The sequence below is a fragment of the Eubalaena glacialis genome, chromosome 2 (assembly GCF_028564815.1).
Source record: "Eubalaena glacialis isolate mEubGla1 chromosome 2, mEubGla1.1.hap2.+ XY, whole genome shotgun sequence".
Taxonomy (NCBI): Eukaryota; Metazoa; Chordata; class Mammalia; order Artiodactyla; family Balaenidae; genus Eubalaena; species Eubalaena glacialis.
This window is the reverse complement of record NC_083717.1, coordinates 124,170,450-124,195,012: the sequence shown is the minus strand read 5'-3', so window position 1 is coordinate 124,195,012 and position 24,563 is coordinate 124,170,450.

Sequence of the window (24,563 nt, the reverse complement as noted above, 5' to 3'; positions counted from 1 at the left end):
ACAAAAAAAACAACTAAAAACCTCACATAGAATTTTTCTGATGTGTTTTATGAGAACTCAGTTAATATTTTTGTTTACTATTTACTTTCTTAACTGGAGAAATAGAGAGATACAGGAGATTTTAGCAGGATGCAATAAAACAATAACAAATTATTTTTAAAAACAAAAAAATTTAAAAGATGCACAAGACACTGTCTCCCTCATTTCCAACACAAGATGGCTCAGTGAGCTTTAAAAATAATTTTTTTAGAAGGTCCATTAAGATCTTGCACTGTTCAGGTTTAGACCCCAATTTCCCTAGAAGAGATGGCCAATTTTGTTGTTGTTCAAATTGTTTCTCTCATTGATGATTCTCTAAGTTTTTAAGAAGCATACATTTAAAACTTTATGCCTGATACACACTTACTCCAAAAATAAAAGTCCTTTGGAAAATCTGTGTCTGATAGATACTTATGTTTTCTCCTAATCGTCATACAAATTACCTCGTTCCAAGTGCTTTGGGGAATATTAATATTATATCCAATACAAAGTACATGAAATGCATCCAAGAAATATGCTGCATTCATCCAGCATAAGGGACAATGCCAACTTTGACAGGGGGTTGGCACTTAACACATGTCATTAGTAATTATAGTATAAAAACATGTTTTTGTCTTTATTGCTTTAACACTTCTGAATAAACATAGAACTGAATCATACAATACAGAAAAATTTTTTCTTATAGCATGGGCATTCTCTGTCATTAGACTCAGAATAGTTCTGTTCTTCAAAATTTTGTGAAAGGCTTCTTTGAGGGAAATCTTGAGTTCTTTCTTGAGTTTTTTCCTGCTTTGCTTATCATTTCATGTAAACAGTAGACCCAGTGATAATTTTCAGTATTTAGAGTAAATATTCATCTAATTATTTTGATAAAAACATTTACTGATCATCCTCCAGAAAGCAAGAGCAAAGACAGTTCCAAGTATGGTCTTATAAAGCTCTTACTCCTTTATTCTTTATAATCATGCTTTCTCCAAGGTTTCTGTAGATTAGCTCACCAACTAAAAAATTAATATAATTCCACCCAAGATAATTTTCAAAGTAGCCCACTAAGATTTGTTTTTCACCACAAAATAAAATTCAGCTAGAAATGCAGACTTTTATTTTTTTAATTTTTTTAAAGAAAATCTCTTGAAAAGCTGGAAAATCAGTCTTAACTATCACCAGGAATGTAATCTAATGCTATGCAAATCCTTAGATAAAATCCTACTATGTCATCTTCATTAATAACACTCTTAAAATAGCATTACATATGTGTTGTAAATAATGTAGAGATGATTTTTCAATCACCTTTATGCCAGAAAAGTGTTTAATCTTAGAGACATTAAATAGAATAGGGCACCCTCTTCTTTTTCCTATGGGTTATTGAGTGCTTTTGGTAACAAAAGAAATAAAAATGCCTTTTTCATATACCTATCAATAAAATAGCGTTTTAGGTTCAGACACTGAAGATAAGTATAATGCTAAAACAACTGTTCAACACTTGCTATATTAATTAGAATGGTATCAGTTGCAAGATACAGAAATTCTAATTAAAATGGCTTAAACAATAAGTGGATATATTATCTCAAGAAACAAGAAGTTCAGACATCAGGAATATTACATTGTTGGTTAATTTATACTCACTGTCAGGATCAAGGGTCCATGTTTCTTCCATATTTTTGTTTTGACATGTTCTTCATGATTCCATGATGGCTACTGCAATTCCATATAGAGCCAACAGCATCCAGTAAATGAAGAAAGGATATTTCTTCTTGACTACTTTTTACACCAGTGGAAACTCCCAGCTTGAGAAAATTTCAAATACTTTATCATTGTCTAATAATTGTCCCATTTGCTATCTTAAACTAATTCCTGGCAAGAAAAATTTAATCATCACAAACCAGACAGTATGATGTTTTATTAACACATGGCCAAGTAACAGAGATTTTTCATCAAAAGAATTAGGTTGGTAAACAACAGGCTAAAGTACATTGCCCTGAAAGTATTAGTTTCTCAGGCAAACTTGTTTCTTGATACCTGGTTTTCCTCCTTTCTTATACTGCTCCCAACTCCAATACTGTCTATCATTTGAACTCCTTTTTTGGCCTTCAAGATTCAACTGTAGGTTAAAAACCAGATACAAAACCTAATTACATTTTTCTTTAAATCACAGAAATAAATCATGAGAAGCCTATACATTATTTTGTTCTGAATGTACCAAGAGTTGTTTACTATTTCAGAAAATTTCCTCAGCAATGGCAACTTTGCTCATAATTTTTGAATCATCACCACGATTCAACTATGTTAGTTTAGATTTATAGCAGACACACACAGAGTGTTTCTACTTTTGTTATGTCTTCCAGTACATTTGTGCCTGAGTATTTACATATTGAAATATCATTATTTTATTGTAAATTGATTTTTTTGTTTCTTATTTGAAAAATGAGCTATCATGAACTGATAGCTTTCTATTCCACCAGGATATAAAACTGGGTGTGTATAGAAATAATCCATTATTATGAGAACATGGTGAAAGTGAGATTAAACTTGAGTAGCTCCAGAAGACATAGCTAATTACATTTGGCTTAGACTCTATGGTATTGTCACCTTGCCTTAATCTTACACTGATGGCTGTATGAAGAGTTCCTAATGACAAGTCTATGGCATGAAAAATATCAGGCCGGATTTACAGTTGATTACACATAATATGCTGCCACTATATACCTTCTACATGACCAAGAAAGACAGTGGTGAAGAGAGATCCTACAAGTTGGCCAAATATGAGGTAATATTTCTGATTGTTCAATTTTGGTGTCATAATTAAATAAAAATATAGAAATACTGATTTATGATAGTGTTCAACACGTTAAAAAAATTAGTCAGGAAAATGGAGAGAATATGTTTGGAACATTGAGAACAGAAAGCCTAGAACAGAAGCATATGGTATACTGCTCAAAATGGGCACATTCTGTGAAAATATTTGTTTCCCATAAGAATATTCACCAAAAGGCACCACTACAGAGAAGGCTTTCCTCTATACATGACAGACTATCTCTTTTACCAGGTACCCTGCTTCTTGCTTAATAGACTCAAGTATAAATTTCATGGTGGCAAAAATGGAGGTTATGAACAAGCTTAATAAAATAGAGTTCCCTTCATTGCGTAATTCAACATAGAATTCTCGTCATTATACTTTGTTTTAAGTAAACATCAATGCTGACCTCTCCACATGGCATCAAGAGTAGGCAATCTTTCAGCCACCTGATGGCATGTTGAAATTATTGGATCCTTTACACTGAGAAGGGACATATTTTGTTCTCACTGAAAAAGAATCTTAACTTAGATAGTTATTTGTAATGGTAACCGGTAATAGCCAATAATAACACCTTTTACCTCAGTGCTTGCCATCTCACACAACAATTGCCCAAAGTGTCCTTCTTGGGAAGTCCCTTCCAAGATGACCCCAAGCAAAATCATGACTTCCATAATTTTACTTAGGCAAGAGTGAAAGAAAAAATCATACATGCTTTTCTTTCCATTGGTGGAAGTATAACTCACCACATATTTAGCCTTTTCTTTTTACCACTCCAGGCTACTTTAAGTAGTTATCCTAGCCTGAGACAATTACTTCTGTACAGGTAGTTTATTTGGGAGGCAATCCCAAGGAGCCGAAGTAAGAATAGACAGAATGAGATAAGGAGAGAAGCTAATATAAGAGTGCTTTATCAAGGTTGCCATTATGTGACTTAGTTTTATCTGAAACCTTCCAAAAGAGCACAAATAATCCCTCTCAGAATTATTTACCTGAGGATCAGTTGTAAGAAGTATTTACCCATTGGCTGCATCTCTTTGAGGGTTGCCCCTGGAACTGTTTATTTTTCCAAAGTGAGATGCACATGAATATTCGGATATCCAGGTCATCAGAGAAATCCTGAGACAGAAACTAAACAATGTGCTTACACAACTCTGATTTCTCTCATTCTTATTTCTCTCATTCTTGGCCAGAACTTTATTTTATTTTATTTAAAAATTTAAAATTGAAGTTCAGTTGATTTACGATATTATATTAGTTTCAGGTGTATAATATGATTCAATATTTTTATACATTATACTCCATTTAAAGTTCTTGTAAAATATTGGCTATATTCCCTGTCCTGTACAATATATCCTTGTACCTTATTTATTTAATATATGGTAGCTTCTACCTCTTAATCCCTTGCCCCTATCTTGCTCCGCCCCACTTCCCTCTCCCCACTGATAACCACTAGTTTGTCTCTATATCTGTGAGTTTATTTATGATTTGTTATATTCAATTGTTTGTTTTATTTTTTTAGAATCCACATATAAGTGATAACATAGAGTAATTGTCTTTCTCTGCCTGACTCATTTCACTAAGCATAATACCCTCCGGGTCCATCCATGTTGTTGCAAACAACAAAATTTCATTCTTATTTTTTATGGCTGAGTAATATTCCATTGCATATATGTATATATACCTCTCACATATTCTTTAGCTATTCATCTATTGATGGTCACCTAGGTTGCTTCCATATTCTTGACTATTGTAAATAATGCTGCAATGAACACTGGGGTACACGTAACTCTTTGAATTAGTGTTTTTGTTTTCTTTGGATGGATACCCAGGAGTGAAATTACTGGGTCATACGGTAGTTCTATTTTTAGTTTTTTGAGGAACCTCCATAGTGTTTTCCATAGTGGCTGCACCAATTTACATTTCCACCAATAGTATACAAGGGTTTCCTTTTCTCTACATCCTCATCAACATTTGTTATTTGTGGTCTTTTTGACAATAGCTATTCTAACAGTTGTGAAGTGATATCTCATTGTGGTTTTGATATGTATTTTTCTGATGATAAGCTATGTTGAGCATCTTTCCATGCACCCGTTGGTCATCTGTATATCGTCTTTGGAAAAATGTTCAGATCTTCTGCCCATTTTTTAATAGAGTTATTTTTTTGATATTGAGTTGCATGAATTTTTTTGTATATTTTGGATATTAACCCCTTAAGAGTTATATCATTTGCAAATATTTTCTCCCATTCAGTAGGTTGTCTTTTCATTTTGTCAATGTTTCCTTTATTGTGTAAAATCTTTTAAGTTTAATTAGGTCCTATTTGTTTATTTTTGCTTTAGTTTCCTTTGCCTTGAGAGACAGATCCAAAAAAAAAAGAAATATATTGTTACGATTCATGTTAAAGAGTGTTCTGCCTATGTTTTCTTCTAGGAGTGTTGTTTATGGTGGGGGCAATAAACTGGCATTTAAGAAGTTTGGGTAAGTAAAAATTATAGTACCTATGGAATTGAAGGGCTTTCTATAGGTGCTTCTAATTCATTGAAGAAAGTAGATGAAAGGTTGAAGGTTATTACTTGCCAATTAAAGTCTTAGTTTGAAAGCTAAGCTTTCAGTATGTAAGTAGACTCTCATCTTTAGCAGGCAGAGGGCATGAAAAGATAAGGATTTGACCCAGGAATTATCTATAAATTTATTTATAATAGTAGTTACAAAAGAATGTGAATTCTCAACCTCATTTAGCATGTTATAGGCACCAAGTTCAGGGTACAGGGAGAGAGAGGGACATTAAGAAATGAGGCAGAGATATTTAGACTGATGCTTTCAAAAATCCTGAATCTCCAGATTCTTCTGAGTCCTGTAGTGCTCAGAAATGGCCCACTGCTCCCTATTAAAGGTGAGTGCACTCCCTTGCTTAAAGATGATGTAGAGACCTCTGCCTTGCAAGAAAGCATGCCCCTTCCTCAGGATCTACCCTCACTATTCCTATGGACCACCAGGCTTATAGGTACAGTTAAGCTATAACAGATCATGATCAGGGAAGTACTAAGAGAGTAAAGAGAATATAGCTGAAAGAAGATTCAAGACGTAGCCATCATATACTGACAGGATACTAGGGAGTGTACATGGTCTGAACAAACATGGGAAGAACTTAAAGTTGAATAATGGCGAGTTATAGATATGAGCCTATCCCATGATACAAGGTTTATCATCTTAGCAAGACCTCCAGAATATGGTAATAACACCCTATTAGGATGGCTCTTGGAAGTTGGAGAAAGTGACGGCTAACAGTAAATAAATAGAAATGGCAGAATTTCCATAAAAGGCAGTGTAAGAAGAGATTAAAATTCTCAGAGAAATGGATATGTTTGAGTAGATATGCTACCTAAGGTCAAAAAACTCACCAACTGTCTAAGTTTTACAGAGGGCTCAAAAGACACTTTCTTTTTTAACCAAAACAATAAAGAATATTCTAGGGAAAGGGTCACTAACTATCATTGAGAAGCTCAGTGTGACTCACTGGTGTAGAACAGGGATCCTCAACCCCTGGTCCATGGACCGCTACCAGTCTGTGGCCTGTTAGGAACCAGGCTGCACAGCAGGAGGTGAGTGGTGGGCAAGCAATCAAAGCTTCATCTGTATTTACAGCCGCTCCCCATAGCTCGCATTACCGCCTGAGCTCTGCCTCCTGTCAGCATTATGGTGAGTTGTATAATTATTTCATTATATATTACAATGTAATAATAATAGAAATAAAGTACACAATAAATATTATGTGCTTGAATCATCATGAAATCATCCCTCCCACCAGTCCATGGAAAAATTGTCTTCCACAAAACCAGTCCCTGGTGCCAAAACTGTTGGGGACCACTGGTGTAGGAAATAATAGGAGATGCTGTTTCAGAACAGTAATCCCTGATAGCAATGTGGATGATAGGAACCCTAAGTAATAGAGGCCAGATGGCAGTACTTAAATGAGTATGAAAGTCAAAGTGGCAGCCAAAGGGACATGACCCCTTGAGAGCTAAGGAGTTGGTTAATATATCACTATGTCCCTAGGCACAAACTAATGGGCTGCTGATAAAGAAATTGTTCAATCTAGAAATTTTCACATATTGAGGTATGGGGAAGTCATTCTGGCTTATACCAGACTTGGCTTGAACTTTCTGTTCACTAGAACAGCCTGTGTTATGGCCTGTCAAGCACACATTGTACATCTGCTTTAACCATTAAAGAAAAGAATGTTTTTAAAAATCAAAATGGAGTAACTATGGTTCAGGCATCCAAAATGGAGCTATGTAGCCATCGTGGGTGTAGTTTCAGACACATTCCTGCATCACTGGGAACTTGAATTTTCTGAACTGTATCAAACTCAAGGACACCACCAGCCGTTTTCAAAACAATATCTACTAGCAGCTGCCAGCTGCAAACTTACGGTCTCAAGGTCTCCCCTTGTAACTATGCCATCATTTTGGATCCCAACTAATCCTTGCTTAACGAGTGCCCTTAACTTCTTGCCAGCTCCAATCTTAATTCTTGACAAACCGCTTATGTAACTTTGTGGTTTTTGCCTACATATCCTCTATCATTTTGTGGTCTGGAGGAACACGATTCAAGTGCTTCTTAATCTGTGTTTCCCACACTATAGTCCTCAGTTTGTCTCGAATAAAGCTCTTTTCTATTCCAAAAAAAAAGAAATTGTTCAATCTAAAATTTTTTTTAAAAATTAAGGAAAGATAACCACGATGTTGAAGGCAGCTGCCTTTTTAAGAATCAGTCTCTTTCGACTGAGTTTTTGACTTAAGCCAGTTTCAACCTTGAAATTCATGACCACAGGAAAGACTGAGTCTCCACGAGGAAGGGCTCTGCAAATCAATGGCAAATCAATAGAATAATGATTTCCCCATTCTTTCCCCCAAAGGGACATACAGCCACTTACTAATATACAGTTGAAAAAAAATTAATGCCCAATAGTTTAAGGATTATTGAACATGGGGGTCACACTATAGGATCACATTGATTCACTCTATTGAGGGCATTATGTTAATCAGACCAGATAAGCAAGGAGTAGTAAGTATACTGATGGCCTTGGTAAGTAAGACACATTCACTTCAGGGGGTGGCAGAAGAAATTACATTAATTCTAGGGCCCATTACATCAGTAAAGTTTTTAGGTGTTCAGTTGTCTAGTTCATACTGATAAATCCCTCCAAAGTAAAAAAATAAATTATTGACATTCATGCATTCTACCACTTAGAAGGAAGTTTCTGTAGGTTCTAGATGCAGCATATTCCTTACTTGGGAATACCATGTCAACTAATTTACCTGGTGTCATAAAGGCTGCCAGTTTTTAATGGGATACAGGGCACAAAAGCGGTCTACAGGAAATTCAGTCTATGGTGCAGGTGGCTTTGCTGCTTGGCCCATAAAACCCTGCAAACTCTATGGTGTTAAAGGTACTGATGGTGGGAATAGATGCCATGTGGTGCTTATAGCCAGCACAAATAAAGTAATCGGAACAGAGACCCCTAAGTTACTGGATGAAGCTCATACTATCTTCAGTGAATAATCATACATGATTTTAGAACAGGTCTTGCATGCTAACAGGCCCTGATATAGATTAAGAATGACCATGGCATTAAGAGATAATGCAGAGAAACTTCCCATAATTATTTGAATTCTCTCAGACCTATCAAGTCATAAGGATGAATAGGCTTAGCAGCATTGTAAGATAGATCGGGCAAAAGGAGAAATAGAGGAAGCAAGAAAACTGCAAAAGAAAGCGATCCAGAGTCCCACGACATCCAACACTGTTGCACTGGAGCCTCTCTCTCAGCTAATACCTGTAATCTCATGGGAGGGAAAGGCAATAATTTAGGACCAATCAGTTGAGGCCAAGTGTGCATTAGAGATGAATATGCATGATAGATGAAAGGGGACTGCTGCAGTACTACAACCCTATTTGGAGTAGCTCCAAAAGATAGAAGTGAATGAAGCCCACCACTCCCAGCACTCCCACCAATGGAAGAGCCTTTCATAAGGCAACTGATCACAACTTTATGTGGGAAGGGAAGAATAATTATGGACTCATGGACAATGTCAAATGGCTTGACTGATTGAACTGAAGCTGGAAGGACAAATGTTGGAAGATAGGGAACAAGGAAATCTTAGGAAGATGCACATGGATGGATCTATGAAAAGAGGGCACGAAGTATGAAGAGTTTCACATTATGTGAAAACATCCACCAAAGAACATCCACTTTAGAAGATGCATTAAACTAGTTCAGTTAATAGCAGACAGCCAGTCATAGTCTACCCCAGAGCTGGCACAGTGGGCTTACAAATGCAACAGCCATGGAGACAGCAATAAAGACTATGTATGGACCCAACTGTATGGACTTCCAACCTCTGCTGCTGACAAAGTCAGCAATAGAGATAAATTCTGAGTTCCTGATATAATAACATCCCTTGAAGAAACAACCTGTTACTTGATGGCAAGTTAATTACATTGTGTCCCTTCCATATTGGAAAGGGCTGGGATTCATCCAGAGAAGAATCAATACACACATTTAGTAGGGTATGCTTTAGGCCTTGCATGGCCTCAGACAGAATCATATGCTGTGATCCACTTATCCATGATCCCACATAACATAACTCCTCTTTATAGAAAAGAAGGTATGAAATTTAACCTGTATACAGAGGTTCCATTGGTCCTATTATCCATCTCACTGCCTAGAAGTTGTTCACCTGAGTGATAGAGATGCCTTTTGAAGGTATAACTGAGACACATCAGCTTGGATATGATGGCTGACAAAGATGGGGAGACCTTTTTCAATATTCACTTTTATGCTAAATCAATGACCATTTGTTTCTCTGTGTTCAATAGATGGGATAAAACATGGGTTTGCTTACCAAAGATAGAAGTCATAGTAGCCTTGCCTGTCCCCATGGCAATATGGGTTTAGATGTCCTGGTTCCCAGGAGCAAATATTTCCCTAAGGGGAATAGGAAGAGTACCACTAAACTTTAAGTTATGGTTATCACCTGGTTACCTAAGGTTCCTTATGTCAAGAAACAAGCAGACAAGGAAAGGAATTATCAGCTTGAAAAATATAATTGACCCTAATCATCATGAGGAGGTAGGGTTATTCTTAGATGTAGGGATGGGAAGGATTATGTTTGATACTACTCAGGTCATCCATTTGCATGTGCTTTGATATGTGTTTGCCCATTTTGAAAGTAAATGGACAAGTGCAACAGCTATTTCTTGAGAAGATGTTAAGACTTGTAAAGAATAAGTGTCTTGGTAGGTACACTATACTGGCAGAAGTGCTATCCAAAAAGGAGGAATCTCAAATGAACAGTAGAGAATGAAGACAATGCATATCAATTTCACTCCTGAGACTGGCTGCAGCAGGGGTTGTAGTTCTTCTCACTAATCTTCTCCTTATCCCCCAAGAAAAAAGACCAACCAAAATCATAGCAGAGCTTCTCAAAGAACTTATGATATAAAATAAGAGGATGAGGGCAGTGTAAGAGTTGGACAAAAATAGATGGTGTGTGTGGTACCCAGATCACTCCTTCTGAACTGAAGCACTTATGCCCTCACTTGTTGGGAGTGCTGGTGGCTAAAGCCTCCCAGTTGAGTCTCTCTATATACTGAATGGAGAATACCGAGAGGAAATTGGGTTGCCACTACACAATGAAGGCAGGGAGGAATGCGTCTGGAACACATTTTCTGAGGAGTCTTCTAGTACTCTGATGTCATGTGGTAAATTAAATGTAAAACTGCAACAACCAACACAAATAGGAGTGCTAATGGCCCCAAAAGAACTGTTAATGGCTCAGACTCTATAAAAATGAAAGTTTGGTTTGGGGTCTCTTTACCAGTCAAAGAACCCTTACCAGCTATAGTGCTTATTGAGGGCAAAGAGAAAATGTGGCAGAAACCATTACTTTTTTCAGACTTTCACACAAACTTCACTTTACCTTCATAGCAGTATTCATATACCTCTCTATGAGCTTCTCTTTAAAGTCCTAATTCAACAGCTGAATGTGAAGCCTTTTTTATTTCCTTCAAGCTTCAGTTTCTCCAACATACCTAGATATTCTAATGGAAGCCATTTAGTGACTGTTTCTTCTATACCCCAACTGCAACCCTTCTGTGCTTTTACACCCCATCTCTTCCCACATCCATGTGGCTTCTAATGCCTATATTAAACCGTTAATTATTATAATACTTAAAATTGAATGATATGATATGGAATGAATGATAATGGAAACTAAGTTATATATAAAACTTTGATACAGCTAAAGCTGTATTATAGCTTTATATTATAGAAGAAAATCTTTATGACTTGGAAGTAGTTGAAGATTTCTTTAAAAGGCGCTGAAAACACTAACCATAAGGTAAAAACATTGTTTAATTGGACTTCATTTAAAATTATCAAAAGATAACATTAAGACAGTAGAAAAGGACTTCACAAACTAGAAGATACTTTCAATACTTGCATCCCACAATAGATATACATCCATATATATTTTTTAAAAATCTATACAATTAATTGGAAAAAGACAGACAACACAATTAAAGAAAAAAAAAAGGAAAAGGACTTAGGCAATTCTCAAAAGAGTGTATCCAAATCACAGATAGACTTACAAACATATAAATTATAACCAAAATGCCACACCACTGCAACCTGATTATAATGATCAATTCTTTTGACAAAGCCAAGTGTAGTCGAGAATGTGGAGCAAGTGGAAATCTCATGGACTGCTGGTGAGCATGTGAGATGATAAAACCAGTTTTTGAAAATTGTTTGGCATGAGCCACTAAAGCTGAACATACCTAGAGCATGGCGTTTAACTCTTTATTTTTAACTGAGATGACACACAGGGTAGGAGAGTTAAGTGAGACTCTAAATATCAGAGATATGACCCAGTATCAAAATATACTAATAATTCGAAGGTTAGAGGTAACTGCAAGATGCAAGCAAAACATGAACTCCAAACATCTTGAACATAATGACTCACTTGTTGTGCCTAACTCCAAGGGGTTGGGAATGTGCCTAGAAAAAGAGGAGAACCAGACACAGATGTGTTTTAGAATTAGTTATGGGGTCTGACAAAAAACAACATATATAGTCCTTGGCAAACTCTGAGTAAACTGTGTTGGGTTAATTTATTATAGTTATTAGAGAGAAGAAATAATCATAGGGAAAGGAGTCAATGTAACCCACTTAGACTTTTAAAATTATTTACAAAAATTCTCGGGACTTCCCTGGTGGCTCAGTGGTTAAGAATCCACCTGCCAATGCAGGGGACATGGGTTCGAGCCCTGGTCCGGGAAGATCCCACATGCCGCGGAGCAACTAAGCCTGTGTACCACAACTACCGAGCCTGCGCTCTAGAGCCCGCAAGCCACAACTACTGAAGCCCGCGTGCCTAGAGCCTGTGCTCTGCAACAATAGAAGCCACCGCAATGAGAAGCCCGCGCTCTGCAACGAAGAGTAGCCCCCGTTCGCCGCAACTAGAGGACGCCCATGCGCAGCAACAAAGACCCAACACAGCCAAAAATAAATAAATAAAAATAAATAAATTTATAAACAAAAAATTCTTTCAAAAGTCTTTTAAAGGATTACTGAATGCTTGTGAAAAAAATCCCAATACACTTGATCTTTGGCAGAGCTATTTAATATTTTTCTATTACTTTTCTTGGGGATTGCATATGGAGATCAGTGTATATCATAATCCTTTCAACCCATAAAGTCTCTAAGATTTGAAATCTTGAAGTTACTGGATAACATCAAACTTTTTTGATAAGTGAAGACACTGATGAAATAAAGTCTCACAGTTAAGTACAAATAAGCAGAAAAGTAGAAGCTACAATCTAGAGTAAGAAATCTAGAGTTCAAAGAAAAGATTATAAAAGCACAAAATTCAAATTATGTGTAATTATCTATAACCCAGAGAAGAGAGGTAATAATAGGAGATTTAATTGCTATTGCTATTTGTTTCTGTTTGCTATCCTTCTCCCACTCCCAGACTATTAACCATGTGCTGGTACAGTCAAAATATTTAACGAATTTGTATGCATTAAAAAATGACAGTGGTAGACACAAACCAAAGTCAGTGTCCTGAATCAATATAAAACAATGTGCTTCTTGAACATTATGTAGACTCATGTAATACATTCACATGATGGTAATCTTTTAATTCACAAAGGTGAAGGTATAGAAGAAATAGGATCAAAATCTATGTAGACATGAATATAATAGATAAATTACCCATGGATTTATTTGCCTGACCCTGATATGGATAAGAGGTATAACACTGAAACTGGGAAAAGTTATCTCAGAATAAATATCAGGAAGTCCTTATTCATAGTGGATAATAAACTTAAAGAACTATTTGTTCCAAGAAGTGGCAGTGGCAGGAAATTAAACTGGATTCCAAATGACTTTCATCAAACTGATGAATGATAGAACTATAAAAAGTTACTAAGAAAAACTGGGGCATGATGCAACTTTCAGGTTAAAGCAAGGAAAATTAATCCATACCACTTAATGACAAGTAACGTGTGGTAATTGTCCACAACAGAATAATTGCTTAGAACTAAGGTGTCTAATAAAAAGTCACCAGCCACATATGCCTATTTAAATTTAAATTTAAATCAATTAAAATTGAATGAAATAAAAATTCAGTTCTTCAATTGTAATATACACATTTCAAGTTCTTAATAGCTGCATGATGCTAGTGGCTTCAGTATTGGAAGTTAAACTTCAGCATAGTTTATAGACCATTTTCATTATCACAGGAGGTTTTACTGTGCAGTGCTAGGAAAATGACCAGAAATATTACCTAAACTCCTTTCTGTTTCTGTACTACTCATAGTGGAATGTTGTATTTTATACCTCACTAAAAGATAAATTATGGGGTTAAATATGACTTTCCAAACTCAGTCTTAATGACTGAGTCACAGAAAAATAATGCTCTGTGAAATGTGAAAAGATGTTCCATGAAAAATAAGAGGGAAAAATTCTATAGCGACATCTCTTTGGAAAATACTTCGTGCAATGGCCCATATTAGAGAGTCACAGAATTTTGTACACTAGTACATTTTAAATGGCACTGAAAATTGTATAGTATGTATACCGTTCAAATTTTCTTACCCAAATGTTCAAAGACAGAATAATTTTTTTCTTAGACCTCTCCATTTAAAAAAATACTGAGAAACCCTATGATATGACTTAGGGCAGATCTCCTATGTGTAAATTTATTCATCCAAATTGCAAGGTTGGTTCTGTTTTAAAGTGTCATTTAATATAAGGATGAATAAGCTACACAACTATGAGTTTACAATAAAAACATTATCTTCAAAAGAAAAATAAACAGAATCATTCTAAGATAAAAAAAATTATCTTCATTTTACTTTTCACAATAATTATGCAGTATATAGATGGTGAGTTTTACTTTAAAAACTCAATATTCAGTCACTTGCCCAAGGATAACTAATTACACCATGCTAGAGAAGGACTTATAGCAAAATTTGTTTCACTCCAAATCTTGTTCCTTTTCTATTATTTTTAAAATTTTAATACTTTCTTCTCCAAAATATTGTGCTATATAGATCAATATGGAAAGCAGATAAATGGGCACTTTCTCAAATTGAACCTGTATGGGTGAATCAGAGCCCACCATCGATGTGAACATATCCACCTCCACTGTGGCCCCCAAAGAGACTGGGTATCATTGCACTAGATTCTGCCACAGGCTAAGCACTATGCTTACTGGTGCAAATATAAAATAAGAAAACATGATCTTTTACTTCAAGACAGCTTAAATCTAGAGAAAGGAAAATTGAGAAATCAAAACTTCAGTAGTTGCTCTAGTGCAATAAATGGCACCCTTGGTGTGTGGAAAGGAGCATACGTTTACCATGAGGAGTCAGAGATGATTCACCAATGAGTTTCAACTGAGATGTAAAAAAGTATTTATTGAATCCTTTGTCAGAAAAGCACTGGAGAACTTTTCAGGCATGGAGAAAGGCATGCACAAAAGCAAAGTGGAATGAGAAAGCTGGCAAGTTTAGAGTAGAGCAACTATTTTGCTAAAGTGGGCGTGCAGAGTGCCAAGTTGAGATAGTCCTCCACAATATGTCATGAATTTCTAATTTGTCAAGTTGAGATAAGGGGCCACTTAAGCAATTACAGCACAGAAATGACACAATTTTATTTGTGTGTCAGAAACATAACTAAGTGTAGATATTAAACTGATTAGAGAGCAAGAAGCAGGGCAACCAGTTAAGAGACAATTGCAAGGATCCCAGAGAGAAATTTTGGATAATGAGAAGTGTGTAGACTGTGGCAGAGGCAATGGCAATAGAAAGCAATTTGAAAAAATAAATAAATAAAAAGATGCTGAGTTTTAGACACACTGTTATGACAGTGCTTGTGGAACATTCTTGTGAAGCTATTAAATAGAAAGTTTGATTCAGAAGTCTGAAGTTCACAGGAAAAGTTAACTCTGGAGATGAACTCTAAATTCAATAGTGTCAAGTGGAGATTGTATTTGTAGTAAAGGATAAGCAGATCCCTGTAAAGCATGGAAGATAAAAAAGGGGGGGAAAAAAAAAAACTATGACTGAGTCCTGGAAAACACTAATATTGTAATGGTTGGTTAAGGGAAATAACTGACCAATTGATTTTCTCACTGAAGATGCCACTACTCCAGTATTATGAAGACCATCAGTGGTCATTGAGGTTACTTGATATTTTTTACATATTCGTATTAACATTTTTATTAGCATCAAGGTGGGTAAAATACAAATACAACACTCTAAATATGTGTTCTTCCCTGTCATAGTATCATAACTTTATCTGGATGAGTGATCATTATGTAAGGCTATCCAGCCTAAGAAGCAAGAGATTATTGAATTATGAGAAATTTCCAATCTGCACCTTCCTAAGGTCACTTTTCAAATCTTTAATTCTCCTTATATGTCTAAGCAGGTAATTGGTAATTAACTGGTAATGAATTTCATCATTTTTAAAATTAGTATATTTTAAATGTTGCTGCCAAATCACTAAATTACATAACTCTTTAATTATAACCAAATATTTCTACACCCAATAGAAAAAGAATCACATTCCATATATTTTATTTCACTTTTCAAACTATGCTTAATTATATATTTTAAATCAATTTGGCAGAAAAGGCAGAATGTAAACATGTAGAAGTGAATTTATTTGAATAAGAACAAAGTTTCTTCTAAGATTGTGATATATGTTTTGATTGCAGAGCAAAAACAAGGATCAAGATATGCTGGATATGCAAATCAAAACTAAAATGAGAATCACCTCACATCTGTAAGGATGACTGTTATGAAAACCACAAAATATAACTAGTGTTGGTGATATATGGAGAAAACGGAACACTCGTACACTGTTAATGGGAACGTAAAATAGCGCAGCTGCTATGAAAAACAGTATGGAGTTTCCTCAAAAAAGTAAAAAATTGAACTACTATATAATCCAGCAATCCCACCTCTGGGTATATATTCAAAGATACCTGCACTCTCATGCTTATAGCAGCATTATTCATGTAGCAAAACTATGATAGATAAAGAAAATGTGATTGATATATGTGTGTGTGAGTGTGTGTGTATTAAAGAAGCATTCCTCAAACTTTAAAAAGAAGAAAATTCTTCCATTTGTGACAACATGGATAAGACCAAAGGACATTATGCTAACTGAAATAAGCCAGACACAGAAAGACAATTACTGCATGATCTCTCTTATATGAGGAATCTAAAATAGTCAAACTCATAAAAGCAGAGAGTAGAATGGAGGTTGCCAGATGTAGGGAGCTGGGGGGAATAGGGAGATGTTGGTCAAAGGGGTACAAAGTTTCCGTTACACAAGATGAATAAATTCTGGAGATTTAATGTACCACATGGTGAATATTAACAATACTAGATTGGATTTTTTTAAACATCTTTATTGGAGTATAATTGCTTTACAATGCTGTGTAAGTTTCTGCTGTATAACAGAGTGAATCAGCTATGTGTATACCTACATCCCACATACCCTCCCTTTTGGGTCCCCTTCCCACCCTCCCTATCCCACACCTCTAAGTGGTCACAAAGCACCGAGCTGATCTCCCTGTGCTATGCAGCTGCTTAACACTAGCTATCTATTTTACATTTGGTAGTGTATATACGTCAAGGCTACTCTCTCACTTTGTCCAGCTTACGCTTCTCCCTCCCCATGTCCTCAAGCCCATTCTCTATGTCTGCGTCTTTATTCCTGTCCCACCCCTAGGTTCATCAGAACCAATTTTTTTTTTTAGATTCCATATATATGTGTTAGCATATGGTATTTGTTTTCCTCTTTCTGACTTACTTCACTCTGTATGACAGACTCTATGTCCATCCACCTCACTACAAATAACTCAATTTTGTTTCTTTTTAAGGCTGAGTAATATTTCATTGTATATATGTGTCACATCTTCTTTATCCATTCATCTGTCAATGGACACTTAGGTTGCTTCCATGTCCTAGCTATTGTAAATAGTGCTGCAATGAACACTGTGGTACATGTCTCTTTTTGAATTATAGTCTTCTCATGGTATATGTCCAGTAGTGGGATTGCTGGGTCATATGGTAGTTCTATTTTTAGTTTTTTAAGGAACCTCCATACTGTTCTCCATAGTGGCTGTATCAATTTACATTCCCACAAACAGTGCAAGAGGGTTCCCTTTTCTCCACACCTTCTCCACCATTTATTGTTTGTAGATTTTTTGATAATGGCCATTCTGACTGGTGTGAGGTGATACCTCATTGTGGTTTTGATTTGCCTTTCTCTAATGATTAGTGATGTTGAGCATCCTTTCATGTGTTTGTTGGCAATCTGTATACCTTCTTTGGAGAAATGTCTGTTTACGTTGTCCACCCATTTTTGGATTGCTTTTTTTGTTTTTTTTGATATTGAGCTGCATGAGCTGCTTGTATATTTTGGAGATTAATCCTTTATCAGTTGCTTCATTTGCAAATATTTTCTCCCATTCTGAGGGTTGTCTTTTCATCTTGTTTATGGTTTCCTTTGCTGTGCAAAAGCTTTTAAGTTTCATTAGGTCCCATTTGTTTTTATTTCCATTTCTCTAGGAGGGGGGCCAAAAAGGATCTTGCTGTGATTTATGTCATAGAGTGTTCTGCCTATGTTTTCTTCTAAGCATTTTATAGTGTTGGGCCTTACATTTAGGTCTTTAATCCATTTTGAGTTTATTTTTGTGTATGGTGTTAGGGAGTGTTCTAATTTCATTCTTTTACATGTAGCTGTCCAGTTTTCCCAGCACCACTTATTGAAGAGACTGTCTTTTCTACATTGTATATTCTTGCCTCCTTCATCATAGATTAGGTGACCAAACATATGTGGGTTTATCTCTGGGCTTTCTACCTTGTTCCATTGATCTATATTTCTGTTTTTTTGCCAGTACCATACTGTCTTGATTACGGTAGCTTTGCAGAATAGTCTGAAGTCAGGGAGCCTGAATCCTCCAGCTCCCTTTTTCTTTCTCAAGATTGCTTTGGCTATTCGGGGTCTTTTGTGTTTCCACACAAATTGTAAAATTTTTTGTTCTAGTTCTGTGAAAAATGTCACTGGTACTTTCATAGAGATTGCTTTGAATCTGTAGATTGCTTTGGGTAGTATAGTCATTTTCACAGTGTTGATTCTTCCAATCCAAGAACATGGTATATCTCTCCATCTGTGTGTATCATCTTTAATTTCTTTCATCAGTGTCTTATAGTTTTCTGCATACAGGTCTTTTGTCTCCTTAGGTAGGTTTATTCCTAGGTATTTTATTCTTTTTGTTGCAATGGTAAATGGGAGTGTTTCCTTAATTTCTCTTTCAGATTTTTCGTCATTAGTGTATAGGAATGCAAGAGATATCTGTGCATTAATTTTGTATCCTGCTACTTTACCAAATTCATTGATTAGCTCTAGTAGTTTTCTGGTAGCATCTTTGGGATTCTCTATGTATAGTATCATGTCATCTGCAAACAGTGACAGATTTACTTCTTTTCTGATTTGGATTCCTTTTATTTCTTTTTCTTCTCTGACTGCCATGCCTAAAACTTCCAAAACCATTTTGAATAACAGTGGTGAGAGTGGGCACCCTTGTCTTGTTCCTGGTCTTAGAGGAAATGGTTTCAGTTTTTCACCGTTGAGAATGATGTTGGCTGTGGGTTTGTCATATATGGCCTTTATTACGTTGAGGTAGGTTCCTTCTATGTCCACTTTCTGGACAGTTTTTATAATAAATCGATGTTGAATTTTGTTGAAAGCTTTTTCTGCATCTACTGAGATGATCATATGGTTTTTATTCTTCAATTTGTTAATATGGTGTATCACATTGATTGATTTGCATATATTGAAGAATCCTTGCATTCCTGGGATAAACCCCACTTCTTCATGGTTTATGATCCCTTTATGTGCTGCTGGATTCTGTTTGCTAGTATTTTGTTGAGGACTTTTGCATCTATATTCATCAGTGATATTGGCCTGTAGTTTTCTTTTCTTGTGACATCTTTGTCTGGTTTTGGTATCAGGGTGATGGTGGCCTCATAGAATGAGTTTGGGAGTGTTCCTCCCTCTGCTATATTTTGGAAGAGTTTGAGAAGGATAGGTGTTAGCTCTTCTGTAAGTGTTTGATAGAATTCACCTATGAAGCCATCTGGTTTTTGGTTTGTTGGCTTTTGTTTGTTGGAAGATTTTTTATCACAGTTTCAATTTCAGTGCTTGTGATTGGTCTGTTCATATTTTCTATTTCTTCCTGGTTCAGTCTTGGAAGGTTATACGCTTCTAAGAATTTGTCCATTTCTTCCAGGTTGTCCATTGTATTGGCATAGAGATGCTTGTAGTAGTCTCTTAGGATGCTTTGTATTTCTGCGGTGTCTGTTGTAACTTCTCCTTTTTCATTTCTAATTTTATTGATTTGAGTCCTCTCCCTCTTTTTCTTGATGATTCTGGCTAATGGTTTATCAATTCTGTTTATCTTCTCAAAGAACCAGCTTTTAGTTCTATTGATATTTCTATTGTTTTCTTTGTTTCTATTTCATTTATTTCTGCTCTGATCTTTATGATTTTCATCACTTTAAATATGTCCTGCCACTCCCTTCTGCCCTGCAGAGTTTCTGCTGAAAGATTGGCTGTTAACGTTATGGGGATTCCCTTGTATGTTATTTGTTGTTTTTCCTTTGCTGCTTTTAATATTTTTTCTTTGTATTTAATTTTTGATAGTTTGATTAATATGTGTCTTAGCGTGTTTGTCCTTGGATTTATCCTGTATGGGACTCTCTGTGCTTCCTGGACTTGATTGACTATTTCCTTTCCCATGTTAGGGAAGTTTTTGACTATAATCTCTTCAAATATTTTCTCAGACCCTTGTTTTTAGTATTTTTCTTTTAGGACCCCTATAATTCAAATGTTGGTGCATTTACTGTTGTCCCAGAGGTCTCTGAGACTGTCCTCATTTCTTTTCATTCTTTTTTCTTTATTCTGCTCTGTGGTAGTTATTTCCACTACTTTATCTTTCAGGTCACTTATCCGTTTTTCTGCCTCAGTTATTCTGCCATTGATTCCTTCTAGAGTATTTTTAATTTCATTTACTGTGTTGTTCATCATTGTTTGTTTGCTCTTTAGGTCTTCTAGGTCCTCGTTAAATGTTTCTTGTATGTTCTCCATTCTATTTCTGAGATTTTGGAGCATCTTTACCATCATTACTCTGAATTCTTTTTCAGGTAGCCTGCCTACTTCCTCTTCATTTGTTTGGTCTGGTGGGTTTTTACCTTGCTCCGTCATCTGCTGCATATTTCTCTGTTTTCTCATTTTGTTTAACTTAATGTGTTTGGGGTCTCCTTTTCGCAGGCTGCAGGTTCGTAGTTCCCGTTATTTTTGGTGTCTGCCCCCAGTGGGTGAGGGTGGTTCAGTGGCTTGTGTAGGCTTCCTGGTGGAGGGGACTGGTGCCTGTGTTCTGGTGGGTGGGGCTGGATCTTGTTCTTCTGGTGGGCAGGGCTGTGTCCGGTGGTGTGTTTTGGGATGTCTGTGAAGTTAGTATGACTTTAGGAAGCCTCTCTGCTAATGGGTTGGTTTGTGTTCCTATCTTGCTAGTTGTTTGGCATGGGGCGTTCAGCACTGGAGCTTGCTTGCAGTTGGGTGGAGCTGGGTCTTAGTGTTGAGATGGAGATCTCTGGGAGAGTTCTTGCCGATTGATATTACATTGTGCTGGGAGTTCTCTGGTGGTCCAATGTCCTGGACTTGGCTCTCCCACCTCAGAGGCTCAGGCCTGACACCCAGCCAGAGCATCAAGACCCTGCCAGCCACACAGCTCAGAAGAAAAGGAAGAAAAAAAAAAAAAAAGAACAGATAGAACTCCAAACTTAATGGTAAAATCGAAACTAAATAGAGAAAATCACACAAAGAAACATACACACACACTCATAAAAAGAAAACAAAGAACAAAAAAAAAAAAACAGAGAACCCTAGGACAAATGGTAAAAGCAAACATAAACAGACAAAATTACACAATGAAACATACACATACACACTCACAAAAAGAGAAGAAAGGGAAAAAAATTTTAAAAATAAATAAAAATATTTTTAAAATAAAAATAATTAAACTAAAAATAAAAAAAGGGGCTTCCCTGGTGGCGCAGTGGTTGAGAATCTGCCTACCAATGCAGGGGACACGGGTTCGAGCCCTGGTCTGGGAAGATCCCACATGCCGCAGAGCAACTAGGCCCGTGAGCCACAATTGCTGAGCCTGCGCGTCTGGAGCCTGTGCTCCGCAACAAGAGAGGCCGCGATAGTGAGAGACCCGCGCACCGTGATGAAGAGTGGCCCCCACTTGCCGCAACTAGAGAAAGCCCTCGCATAGAAATGAAGACCCAACACAGCCATAAATAAATAAATTAATTAATTAATTAAAAAAAAATTAAAACAAAATTTTTTTTTTTAAAAAGGAAGAGAGCAACCAAACCAATAAACAAATCTACCAATGATAATAAGCACTAAAAACTAAACTAAGATAAACATAAAATCAAAAACAAATCAGACACAGAAAGCAAATCCCAAGTCTACAGTTGCTCCCAAAGTCCATCGCCTCAATTTTGGGAACAATCGTTGTCTATGCAGGTATTCCAACGTTGCAGCGTTTATCAAGTTGATTGTGGGGATTTAATCTGCTGCTCCTGAGGCTGCACAGAGAAATTTCCCTTTTTCTTTCTTGTTTGCACAGCTCCTGGGGTTCAGCTTTGGTTTTGGCCCCGCCTCTGCGTGTAGGCCACCCTCAGGCGTCTGTTCCTGCTCGGACAGGACAGGGTTAAAGCAGCAGCTTATTAGGACTCTCTTGCTCACTCAGGCTGGGGAGAGGGAGGAGTATGGTAGTCATAATTGGAATGAGGGGCGAGTCTGCAGCAGCAGAGGCCGGTGTGACATTGCAACAACTTGAGGTGCACCGTGTGTTCTCCCGGGGAAGTTGTCCCTGGATCACAAGACCCTAGCAGTGACATGATACACAGGCTCCTGGGGGGGTGTGGGTAGTGACCTGCACTTGCACACAGGATTCTTGGTGGCAGTGGCAGCAACCTTAGTGGTTCATTCCCGTCTCTGGGGTCTGAGCTGATAGCTGTGGCTCGTGCCTGTCTCTGGAGCTCACTTCGACAGTGCTCTGCCTTCTGTGGGCACACAGAGCAGTAATCCCCTCTCCTTGAGCACCCCAAAACAATGGTCTCTTGCCTCTCTGGCAGGTCCAGGCTTTTCCCCAGACTCCCTCTTGGCTAGCTGTGGTACACTAGCCCCCTTCAGGCTGTCTTAACACAGCCAACCCCAGTCCTCTCCCTGGGGTCTGATCTCTGAAGCCTGAACCTCAGCTCCCAGCCCCCATCCACCCCAATGGCGGAGCAGACAAGCCTCTCAGGCTGGTGAGTTCTGGTCGGCACCAATCCTCTGCGTGGAAATCTGTCTGCTTTGCCCTCTGCACCCCTGTTGCTGTGCTCTCCTCCATGGTTCTTAAGCTTCCCCCTGCCCACCCCTCATCCCTGCCAGTGAAGGGGCTCCCTAGTGCATGGAAACTTTTCCTCCTTCACAGCTCCCTCCCAGAGGTGCAGGTCCCATCCCTATTCTTTTGTCTCTGTTTTTTCTGTTTTCTTTTGCCCTACCCAGGTACATAGGAATTTTGCCTTTTGGGAAGTCTGAGGTCTTTGACCAGCATTCGGTAGGTGTTCTGTAGGAGCTGCTCCACATGTAGATGTACTTTTTTTTTTAATTTTTATTTATTTATTTATTTATTTATTTATTTATTTATTTATTTATTTATGGCTGTGTTGGGTCTTCGTTTCTGTGTGAGGGCTTTTCTCTAGTCGCGGCAAGTGGGGGCCACTCTTCATCACGGTGCGTGGGCCTCTCACTATCGCGGCCTCTCTTGTTGCGGAGCACAGGCTCCAGATGCCCAGGCTCAGTAGTTGTGGCTCACGGGCCCAGCCGCTCCGTGGCATGTGGGATCTTCCCAGACCAGGGCTCGAATCCGTGTCCCCTGCATTGGCAGGCAGATTCTCAACCACTGCATCACCAGCGAAGCCCATAGATGTACTTTTGATGTATTTGTGGGGAGGAGGTGATCTCCATGTCTTACTCCTCTGCCATCTTGAAGGTCTCCTATATTGGGTTCTTGAAATTTGCTAAAGGGTAACTATGTGAAGTGATGGGTATACTAATTAGCTTGATTATGGTGATCTTTCACAACATGTACAAATATCAAATCATCAAGTTGTACACCTTAAATATTTCAAATTCCTATTTGTCAATTATGCCACCCAAAAAGCTGAAAAATGGCTAAATGATCAGTCAAGATCTTTATGTTTAAATTTTGAGGAATTGGAAAGATTATATTTGATAGAAATTAATGAAGTGCATATGAATATCCAGTGACAGTATTTTTCATCAAAAAGTCATCTGCTCATGTGGCATCTTTTGTACAATAGCATTTGAACAACACTCATATGTCCTAATACAACTACTTGGCTCCAAAGTTTTGTGATGTACAAAATCAAAATATAATTACAACTAACAAATTGTTCAAAAGAGTATTTTAGAACAAACGAAGATAGTTCCAAAGGATTTTTAAATGTTTTAAATAGTGATAGTATTATTAGAGTCAGCATAGAAACTTTCAGAATTACAGTATTGAAGAAGATAACACTTACTTGGATGTGTTCCATCATGTTTGCTGTTTTTTATAAAATGTATAATTGATCTAGAAATACAATAGATAGCATACACCAAACTAGTGGCTAACTGTGTTGCTGAGTAGGCTTCTTTTGTCAGACCCACTTATTAGACAAGAAATAGCTGAACTTAGCACATAATATATTTGCATATAAATTGTATTTCTAAAATTATTAAAAATAGTTTTTCTTAGGTAGATTAAGAATTACCCTCTTTAAAATTTACAAAATCAATTTGCATATCCAGACCTTTAAAACTGGTAATGAAATTTTAAATGGTGCATCCTGTAGATGAATAATTAAATCCACACTCTAGTTTATTAAGGTCTAACTTTGATAATTCTTGTTTTATTAAACCAAAGACATATTTTTAGTGAGGAAAAACATTCCTGATGGTACTTTTTTACACACAGTTGTATCTTACAGAAAAAGATGATTTTAATTTCTA